We start from the raw sequence: 11,124 nt of genomic DNA on the forward strand, positions 1-11,124 counted from the left end.
ACTGGTCATGCACACTAGGACATTCCCCATGCGAATGGATGTCAAACATGACACATGCATGCATGTGTGCACACACATGAACAACATTGGTCATCATCAGGGACACTGAACAGAGTAAGGAAGCGTCAAACTTGCACAAAATCCGAGACCAAACACTACTTGTGGTAAAAATGAGAAAATATATTAAAACCAGTATGAAAGTCACAATCATTTCCTGAAAATAAATAAAATGTGCATGAAATCACCAAAAAAGTAAGCATGTCCAAATGAAAAAACAGAGTACACAAAAACATATATGTCAGACTCAAAAATGAGGTACATGTCCTTAAATGACTTTCAAAATAAAAACTAAAATTAGAAGAAATCCATTCCATCATGGTGAACACAAAAGGATCCAAAAAGATGCAAACTATGTACAAGTATAAAAGGTCCATTGGCCCAAATGCATAACAAAAACATGAAAAAACAATCCACGAAATGACACACCAAAAAATAACGATATACAAAAAGTGGAGCACAGTACAAAACCCCCCAAAAAATTAATCAAAAAATGAAACTTACACCAAAATAACTATATAGAATGGCAGCGGGCTAGTCCTTTTCCTCACCATGCTCCCTCATAGTCTCGGCCAGGGCATCATTGAACACTGCGCCCACTTCCGCTAGGCGGGGCCTCCGCTTCCCCCTTGAGGGCTTGCAGGGACTCCAACATGCTCCTCTCAAACTCCCTGCAAGTCTCCTCGAGGACCTCAGCCCACCTCTTTGCCAGACACAGTGAATTCTACACCCTGGCCATGGTGAGTCTTGCCTCCCCTGCCCACTGCTGCTCTGCCCCCACCTGCTGGCCCAAATGCTCCCTCGCAGAAGACATCCTTTGTGTAAGGTCCACGTTTGCCTCCTGCCTGATGGCCGATACCTGCCTCCCTGCGATTGAATGCCCCGAGTCCTGTAGCCTTCTACTCCGAACCTGCTGCTGCCAAATAGCCCGGTGCCTGTGCCTCAAGGACAGCCTCTGGGATGACAACTCGGAGCTGTCGTACATGTGCCCTGATCCTTGGTGCCTGCTGTTCCTCCATTGCCACAGCTCCTGTCACCGGCTGGATCTGCGTGGTGACCACCTCGGCTGATCCAACTTCGACTCCCGACTCTGGCAGGGATGTGATCTCCACCAGACTGGCCACCGGGGTTGGGACAGGTATACAGAGCACCCTGGTGGTATCTGGGCTGGAAGACTGCAGGGAGGATGACTGGCGCACATAGGAGGCGGACGAGGAGGGGTCACATAAGTGGTCAGCCCATGCACCCATTGCGAGACCAGGAAATGTACTAGCCAGCAGTTCAGGAGATGCCAGACCTCATCGTGATGATGTGCAAGCCCCCGATTGGAAGCTTGCACATCATCACGAATGGTGCCTGTACGCCTCATGATACCGGCTAGCAGAGGTTCCACCCTGTCCTGAATGGCGACATCCGCAGGTATTGGTGTTTCCGTTTGCGTGGAAACATCCGCCACCTGCGGATGGGTCTGGCCTGAGGCATGCCTGCAGGTGCATACTGATGCAGTCACATTCCCAGGGGCAGGATTAGGCACAGGCACCTTCACGGCAACCTACACTGCCTCAGGCCCCTGAGCGTGGACTGCACCAGACACACCCACATCATCACCCCTACCGGGCCCCATGGGCTGGGCTGATGTGGCCTCCTCCGCCGACATGGATGCCTCTCCACCATCTTCCGCATCTTATTGCCCCTGTGCTACCTCACCTGTCCCTCCCACTGCCGAGGAGCCCATGACCAACTTCACCCTCTTGGGTCTCCCCTCAGCAGCTGCAGCCGTTATCTCGGAGGCGGCACCAGTCTCCTCGCTCCCCGAAGATGAAATGACCTGGGCCTTGCGTCTGTGCCTGGTGGAGGCATCCCTGCTGTCTTGCTCCACAGCGCCTTCTCCGCCCTCTTCTTCCATAATTGCTGTGGATAGGGAGACATAGAACACAAACATCAGGGTACTGAACATATGTTAGTTTTGCACAAAGCAAATGTACATAAGTGGCACTGTCAAAGGTCACAACCATCATCACCGTCCACAACACACAGGTTAGTGCAAATAACACACATGCACAATCATGTCTAGCATTCTCAACAGACAATCACATCCTTGGACAAGGCACTGTCAGCACCCTAAAATTGTGCATTCACCTCACATGCATCATGGGACATACACATCTCATTCACACACATCAGCTGACAGTCATGAAGCAGGCCATGGAGCTATCACGTCAGAGTGCACTGGAGGTCAATTTGGCAGCATGAGTCAATCACACAATCTAATGCTCAAGTGACATCCATCCTGGAGTGTTGGCCAGTTACACACTCACTCTTCAGACACATGCACATATGCACCAGGCATGTCAATGATGTTGCCAAAAGCACCCATGTGTGACACCTCTCACATGGCCAAGTCCAGACACATGAAATCAACCATGTGCATGTCGTTACATGCTGCCACGCATCACACATTGCTACACGAACACTGTTGATGTGGCACATGCTTGAATGGCCTCACATGCAGCGCTGTCTGGGACATGCACACAGACATATGTACAAGAGGCATACCTGTTACTCTCACCTGGTCGCTGCGGGGGCATTGGGGCACGGTTGGAGCCCTCCCTGGAGCTGAATCCCTCAGGTCGCTTCTTTTCCCTCAATGGCTGCCTTTTCATAGGCCTGGAAGGCTGGACCTGTTCCGGAGAGAGGATGAGAGACAATGAGGCTAGCGTGGTGGAGTCGTGGTTCGCTTCCGCCCTTTCGTGCCAGAATGTGGTGCGCAGAAGTTTACTCATGCAGGTTCACCTGATAATATATAAGGGCAAGCTCTCCATCCTGCTTTCCTTCAGCAGGGGCGCTGCGGATGGACCTAGTTACGTCACTGGTCCTGATTGCGGTGGTCCAGGCCTGCTGCGACCACTCCGTCTTGAAGGTAAGTGTTTATGACTTTGTTATTGTTCGTGTTCTTGTAATGATACTGTCCCAAGGGATATTGTTCATAATGGTATATTGTTCCTTCTCCCCTGTAGCAATGTGGAGGATGATCCAGGTGCTCGTGATGATAAGGAAGCAGCGCTGGGAGTTTCCACCACTAGTAGGTAAGTGGGTGGTTTCTGAAACTGAACCAAGTTCGTAAATAGTGTCGCTTTAGCGAGTTAAGGTCTGTGCGATCGCTCACCTAGTATCTCTTACTCTCTTTGCAGGTCGGGCAAGTCGGTGATGTTTGGAGAACGGTATGCGACTCCTGATGGCGGTTGGAGATGAATGCCCACATGGAGGCAGCACCCGAAGAAGGTCCTGAGTAGATAGAATTCGGAACAGGTGTTAGGCAGAATCCTGTGCAGTGCCCTTTAAGATGTTGGCGCATTAAGATCGCTATTATGCGGTAAGTAAGTGCTATGCGCAGCGCTGCAAAGTCTTGCCTTTGCTAACCTGTGTTTTCCTTCCGTGTAGGTCGCAGTGTTCTTCAGCGCCAGTGGAATGCCCGGAGTGGTGCCAGCCGAGAGGCGACCAGACAGGTAAGCCTTTTGAGCAGTTCGTAATTTGTAAATGTCTCTACTGCTTTCTTTAATGTTGCCTCTATCTTCCTCTTTCAGGTCATTCTTTCCGGGAGGCGTGCAGATTCGAGGAAGCTGTTCTCAGTAGCTGCAAGTGTTTAAAGATGAAGACTGCAGGTAAGATGCTGCTGCTAATGATGTTCCTTTTGTCTCCTTGCAGATTCTGCTTCTCCGAGATTCGAGGGAATAGCTGGACATGGTCAGCGTCACGTTGCAAGCTGCAAAGTAACGCGAAGCGTGTTGTCTTGCTCGGGTGTGGTTTAAATAGCCCTAACAAAATAGTCCAGGAAAAGTAGTCCCTAGGCTACCACACCCAAAACACTAGACCTGCACCTATACCTACATTAGAAGCATCAAGCTTGACAAAGGGCTTTCTTTAGACCTTCAAAGGCTTTATTGCACTCATTCCACCTGACCTTTTTAGGAATTTGGGAGAGGAGATGACATTCAAGGGAGAAGCTATGGTCCCATAGTTCTCTATGAAGTTCCTGTAATACCCAGTGAGACCTAACAAGGCTCTCACTTGGGTTTGAGTAGTAGGGGTGGCCCAGTTTTGTACAGCTTGTACTTTGCTAGGCAATGGCCTTATTTCACCCCCTCCTACCTCATGTCCAAGGTAGACCACTGTACTCTAACCAATTTGACATTTGCTTGCCTTTATGGTCAAATGGGCCTGTTCCACGGCCTGCCATACATAGCCTAGGTGTTCAATATGTTCTTTCCATGTAGGGCTGAACACTACAATGTCATCTAAGTATGCCATACAGAAGTCCTCCATCCCATTCAGAACTTGATTGATCATCCTCTGAAATGTAGCAGGTGCATATTTTTTTAGTCCAAAGGGCATTACCTTGAATTGGTAGAGGACAGCTGGGGTGGAGAATGCAGTTTTCTCCTTGGCATGGTCTGTCAGGCTATTTGCCAATAGCCTGACGTTAGGTCAAATGGGCTGGGATGGCTGCACCAAGTTTGTCCACCGGCACATCTGTCCTAGGTAAAGGATGAGCATCAGTCTTGGTGACTGCATTTAGAGCTCTATAGTCCACGCAAAATCTCAACTCCCTAGATCCTGCCTTTGGTACAAGCACAAATGGGCTAGACCATGGGCTAGTAGAGGGCTCTATAACCCCCGAGATCAAGCATCTTGTTGACCTCATTCCTTATATGGGTCCTTACATTGTCTGACATGCTGTACCCCCTGCTTTTGACAGGCAAACAGTCACCAGTGAGGATGATATGTTGACCACAAGGGGTGAAGCCTGGTCATAGTGAGAACAGGCAGGCAAACTGATTTAACAGTAACTTGCACTCATCCTGCTGGTCAGATGTGAGACTGGAAGAGAGATTAACTCCTTCCACTTGCTCATATAAAGGTAAGTCTCTGAGGAGGTCAGGTAGAGGTTCACTCTCCTCCTCTTCCTCCTGGGCTGAAGCTAGAAGCAGAGCTCCTATGTCAGGTCTAGAGATATAAGCCTTCAAACGGTTGTTGTGAAAGACTCTGGGAGCCTCCTTAGGGTTGCCTAAGTCCACCAGATAGTTCACCTCTCCAAGTTTACCCACAAATTTGAAGGGTCCTATCCATTTGTCCTGCAAGGCCCTCTGCCTTGTGGGGACCATAACAAGAACAAGCTGGTCTTGAGTAAACTCAGCCATGTTAGCCTTCTGGTCATGCCAATGTTTGACCAGAGCTTGACCAGCCTTCAAGTTATCACTTGCCTCTGCCATCATGTGTGACATTCTCCTCTGGAGCCCTATCACATAGTCAGTCACTCTGACTGGCTTGGGGGAAGGAGCACTCTCCAACCCCTCCTTAATCACGACCAATGGACCTCTGACTGGATGGCCATAAAGAAGTTTGAAGGGACTGAATCCTACTCCCTCCTGAGGGACTTCTCTATATGCGAAGAGAAGGTATGGCAGTAGAAGGTCCCACTTTCTTTTAAGGGGTTCTTCTAAAGCACCTATCATGACTCTGACTGGCTTGGGGGAAGGAGCACTCTCCAACCCCTCCTTAATCACGACCAATGGACCTCTGACTGGATGGCCATAAAGAAGTTTGAAGGGACTGAATCCTACTCCCTCCTGAGGGACTTCTCTATATGCGAAGAGAAGGTATGGCAGTAGAAGGTCCCACTTTCTTTTAAGGGGTTCTTCTAAAGCACCTATCATGCTCTTCATAGTTCTGTTAAACCTCTCTACCAATCCATTGGCTTGGGTATGGTAGGCAGTTGAGAACGTGTAGGTGACTCCACAGGTTTTCCACATGGCTTGCATGTAGTGGGACATAAAATGTTATCCCCTGCCAGATATCACCTCCTTAGGAAAACCTACTCTGGTAAAAATACCAAGTAGGGCTTTAGCCACAGCCAGAGCCATAACAGTCCCCATAGGTATGGCTTCAGGAAATCTAGTGGCATGATCCACTACAACCAGGATAAACCTGTTGCCTGAAGATGTGGGAGGGTCAAGAGGACCAACAATGTCAACCCCAACCCTCTCAAAAGGAACTCCCACCACTGGGAGAGGCACCAAGGGTGGCACAATCCTGGCTCCACTCTTGCCAGATGTTTGGCAAGTGTGGCACCTTCTGCAGAATTTGTCTACTTCTGAACCCATCTTAGGCCAGTAGAAGTAAAGAGAGAGCCTTTCCTTGGTCTTCTTAAAACTTAAGTGACCAGCCAAAGGTATCTCGTGGGCTAACTGCAGGAACTGGAGTCGGTTCACTAGAGGTACTAAACGTTTTTGCAGTCTCCAGGGGTTGACTCAGTTGGTTCACTGTAGAAGAGGCCATCTTCCCAGTGCAACCTATACTTCCCAGGCTCAGTCCCATTGAGCTGAGAAGCTGCCTGTAGGCGAATACCTTCCAAGGTAGGACACTCTCTTTGTCCCTTGCTGAAATCCTCCCTGTTGGGTCCACCTTCTGCCAGTAAAGACTGCAGATCAGGATGGTCAACAGGGTCAAGATAGATCTCCTACCAGAGTAAGATCTTCTTCTAGATCTGATTCCTCAGTATCTAGTTGAACCATACAGGGTTGAACCTCACACTCAGCCTCAGCTGGTGGAGTAGTCACAGAGGTGACTTTGGACAGTCTTGGAGATGTCCTTCTGGGCACAGGAGTGCTTGCTGGTTTCTTGCTGACTTTGGTTTCCCCTTTGTCTCTTTCTGACCTGCAATAGCAGTAAGTAAGTCCTGTGGACTTGGGATGATAGTTTCCTCTATCATGTCCCCAGGAGAGCCTCTCAAGGTTCTCTCCCTTAGAGACCCAGTGAGCTCCTGCTTCCTTCTGCTGGGGGTCTTGGGGGTACTAGACACAACTCCAAGAGTTCTAAGGTCATTGCCCAGCAGGACACTCCCAGGTACGTTATTTTGCACACTTGCAGGTATTCTGACAGTCATGTCATTACACTGGATGAGAGCTGGTAACTGGGGGAACATTTGCACAGGGCCTCCAGCTAACTTGGTCAGATGCTTGGGTGCCTTAGCCACATACCCCACCTTGAAAAAACATTCATCAACCACAGTCTTGCTGGCTCCAGTGTCTCTGATGGCAGGGGTTTCCCGACCATTCACAAGAACACTATCTTTGTAATACTCTTTAGTATTATCTGGGATTGAGTTGTAGACATCTAAGTTCTATTGTTCCCAAAGCCCCAAGGACACTAAAGAAACACTAGCTGAGACTCTCATGGGCTCATCAGCTAGTACCTGAAAGTTTCCACTGGTCATAGATACTTCATCCACCTGGGAGAAGGCTAAGAAGACAGTGTTGACCCCTGAAGGTTTACCCTTACATCTGGGAGCTCCTTTCACATGGTCAGGCAACCCACAAACAAAGCATTTTCCAAATGCTCTCTGGAATGGGAGTTTGTTCTGACCTCCATCTGGTTTGGGATCAGATGGTACACTAGCCTGATTTGTTTTTCCTTGTGGCTTACCTTGGTTATGTGTGGGGCCCTCTTTTGGATTGGAATTATTGGAATTCTCTTTGATGTCTTTCTTTGGCTGCTTTCCCTCATCCTTTTTCTGAGTTACCCCAGAATCTTTGTGAGTAGCCCTGTTGGCAACCCACAAGTCAGTAGCCTTAGCTAGTTTCTTAGGATCTATCTCCTTTGAATCAGCCAAGTGCTGTCTAAGCTCAGGGGATCAGACATCAAAAATAGACTCCAACATTACAAGATTCATCAAACTTTCATAAGTGTTCACTTTGTAACCCTTAACCCAACCATCTAAGTTTTTCAAACATTCACACTCCCAGCTAGCCCAAGGGGTACCATCATGCTTCTTGAGGGTTCTAAACCTCTTAAGATACTGGGAAGGGGTCTTCCCAAATCTAGCTACTAATGCTAGCTTCACATACTCATAATCCTGCTTATCCTCCTCCCCCAACTCCATTACAGCATCACTTGCAACAGGGAGAAGCCTAGAGAAAAACCAGGGAATCAGCTGATTCCCCGAGATACCTTGAATCCCATGCTTGTACTCAAACATTGCTAACCAATGCAAAACATCAAGTTTAGTCTCATACATACCAATCATTTCCTTTGGCATACGGGGTCTATTAGGGCTGGAAGACCTAGAAGACTCTGGGAGAGAAGCATTTTCTACAGGCAATTTCTTCATCTCTAGTTCATGATTCAGCTCCATTTCTCTGAGCCTTAACTCTTGATGTTTCATGGCAGTTTATGCATCAATAAGTTTCACTTCCAATTCAAGTCTATTTTCTCAAGTCCAATAAATTCAGGCGTAAGTGTAGGACCTGTGGGGGTCCCTGTGGACAGAGGTTGTCCTTTCAGAGCAGGCAAAGGAGTTGTAGGGTTCCCCAACAAGGACTCATCTACTTCTTCAAAATGAACACTCTCAGAATCAGAAACATCAGTATCCGCATTTGCTGGAGGGGTAGGCCCTTCTGACCCACTCTGCAGACTTTGTTTCGCCATTAACTTTGCAATCAATTCAGATTTCTTTCCTTTACCAGAGAGACTCCTCTCCCTACACATGGTTCTCAAAACCTCAGCAGTGTAGTTCAAGAGACCCTCTTCAGTGTAGTTTTCCATATTTGACATGATTTCTTAGTTAAATAGAATTAGTGGTGTTAGCCTTGTGGTTAGTTGAACCCAAGCAATAGCAGCACTCGAAGAGTAATCACTCTACTTCAAGATCCTCACTGCTGTACACCAGTGTTAGGCAGAATCCTGTGCAGTGCCCTTAGGGACCACTACACACAATTAAGACTACAGGTGGCAATACAAGTTTTACCTTTGGTACAAGCCCGTACTACTATGTTAAAGTGGTAACAGTAGCGGAGCTGGCAGGCTTATCTCAAGAGTATATGAGCAGTAGCAGAGATTACACAAAGGGACCACAATTACTGTGACTCAAGCAAACACTGACCCAAGGTTTCAGGTAAAAAAAAAAATAAACCAGTTGTTATAAACACGACACTTCTATTAATTCGAAAACCACACGTAAAATATACTACAACTAACCAATTCACTTTGTACGGTATACTTCAAGATAAGTACTCTGTGTTTTAGCGGACCGGTGTTATGAAACAAAAGACGTTTCCGGAAATACCCTTGCAATCACTTTTTGACAGTAATGACAGTTCGGTCTTACTAAAGAAACGCGTATCCACGGAAAGAAATATTACCGGGACAAAAACACACTTAGCACCTGAGATACCCAGAGAGAGTTGGGGGCAAAAATCAAAGGCAATACTTTTGTCAAGGCAGACAGAATCCGAGAACACTCATAGGTTGAAATTCAAAAGTGAATAGGCCGGAGCCAGTGTCAAGTGGAACTGGGTTCCTGTTCTCAAGAATCACACAGTCAGATAGTTCACGATTCGGCAGAGCCAAGAGTACTTAGATATTGTCAACAGAGGAAGCAAAAGTTATAAGAAGGAGGGAAGACAAGGGCAAGCCTTGGAGACGAAGAAAAGAGATTCACCCAAATTCCTCGAGCAGAACACAGTACCTTATTCAAGGAAGAAGCTGGTGCCACAGCAGTTGTTCCTGGTAGTTTCCTGCAGACCATCGGTTCCTGGAACTTCGATCCGAAGGAGGACGTCTGGAGGGGTCTGCACCACCCAGGGCGGAAGCCGGCAACAGCGACGGTGAATAAAAGGGGCGCTCCTTAAAAAGAGGAGAGGCTCTGCAGATGGCTATCCGGACCACTACAGCAGTGTGCAGCGATTACGACCACGAAGAGGATCCTCTGGCTGTAGAAGATGAGCTGGTTATCCCCACCAAGCTCAAGGGAAGAAGACTCCGGGCTGGATCTTCTCTGGTCATCGAAGGGTAGATAGCTCGGGACTGCAGTAGGGCTTCACCGGGATGGGATAGTTGCAGCAGTCGACTTCTTCTCCGCTTCTCTTCGGTTCCTTGTAGTTCCAGTGGCGACTCTGACTTCCAGACCAAGAGACCTGCCTTTTATGCGTAAATCCCCCATTCACACAGCCTGGCTGTCAATCACGCAGCAGGGGGTTGTCCGGCCCAGACAACCACCTCAGCTAATCATGGCAAAGTGCGACTTTGGTTTCCTAGGATACCCTGTGCAGGGGGTGACTTCACCCTTCCCTCACATTCAGCCCACCTAGACACCCAGGCGCATAGAGGAGGGCTTCTGGGCAGAAGCCCGCCAAAAGGCAGTGAACAAAGGAGGCAAACCTGGATTGTCGCACAAAGTAAAACACAAGAAGGACTTTAACAAAAAGAAATGGCGAATAAACCCAACAGGAGCCAAAAGAAAAAGCATTTGGGCAAGCAGGTTTAAGTTCGAGGCTTATATAATAGCCTAAAACAATACCACGTTTATATAGTATAATCGTGGTAGAAAAGTTAGGGTAGATACCACTGCCACCAGCCAAGTCTAAATGTTAAAAGAGTGAAACAATGCTCTAGGAGGTACAGATAACAAGGGCCAAAAATTAACCCCTTCCAGTACTCCATGTAAGATGGGTTGTACTGGATCTGTGGTTAAATGACTAAGTAAATTTAATGGCAACTTTACCCTTTTCTGGGGGACAGTAGTCAGCCTCAGAAATGGAGTCGGGGGAAGCTTAAAAGACAATCCTGTGTCACTGCACTGAAGGTGCTGTGTAACACACAAAAGAAGGGGGCTACTGAAGTGGTGTAGTCCAGAGTCCACAATCACAAAAACAGATGAAATACACATGGCGAAACACAGGTAAGAATGGAAAGAAAGGGGTACACTCTTACCAAGTGGAAAAATAAACTGCAGGGATCCAGCAGAGCTTCTGGGGGACTCACTAGGTAAGGTAAATTAACCATTGAATGATAATTCTCCCTAACAACAGGTAAGGTTGCTGTGCTGTACCTGTCAAGGACTTCGGGAAGGTAGTATGACTGTGGTCGAGTCGAGAGCAGATGGAGATGCTTCTGGCGACGAAGTGTTCACAGGTAAGGCTTGCGCGACGACTGCAGAGTGAAAACCGATGACTGTGCTTCCGACGATGGTGTGATCTCAGATAAGGCGTGCGCTGTGACTGTAGAGAGGGA

This window comes from Ambystoma mexicanum, chromosome 7q, assembly GCF_040938575.1.
Source record: "Ambystoma mexicanum isolate Mex_15411 chromosome 7q, UKY_AmexF1_1, whole genome shotgun sequence".
NCBI classification, from domain to species: Eukaryota; Metazoa; Chordata; class Amphibia; order Caudata; family Ambystomatidae; genus Ambystoma; species Ambystoma mexicanum.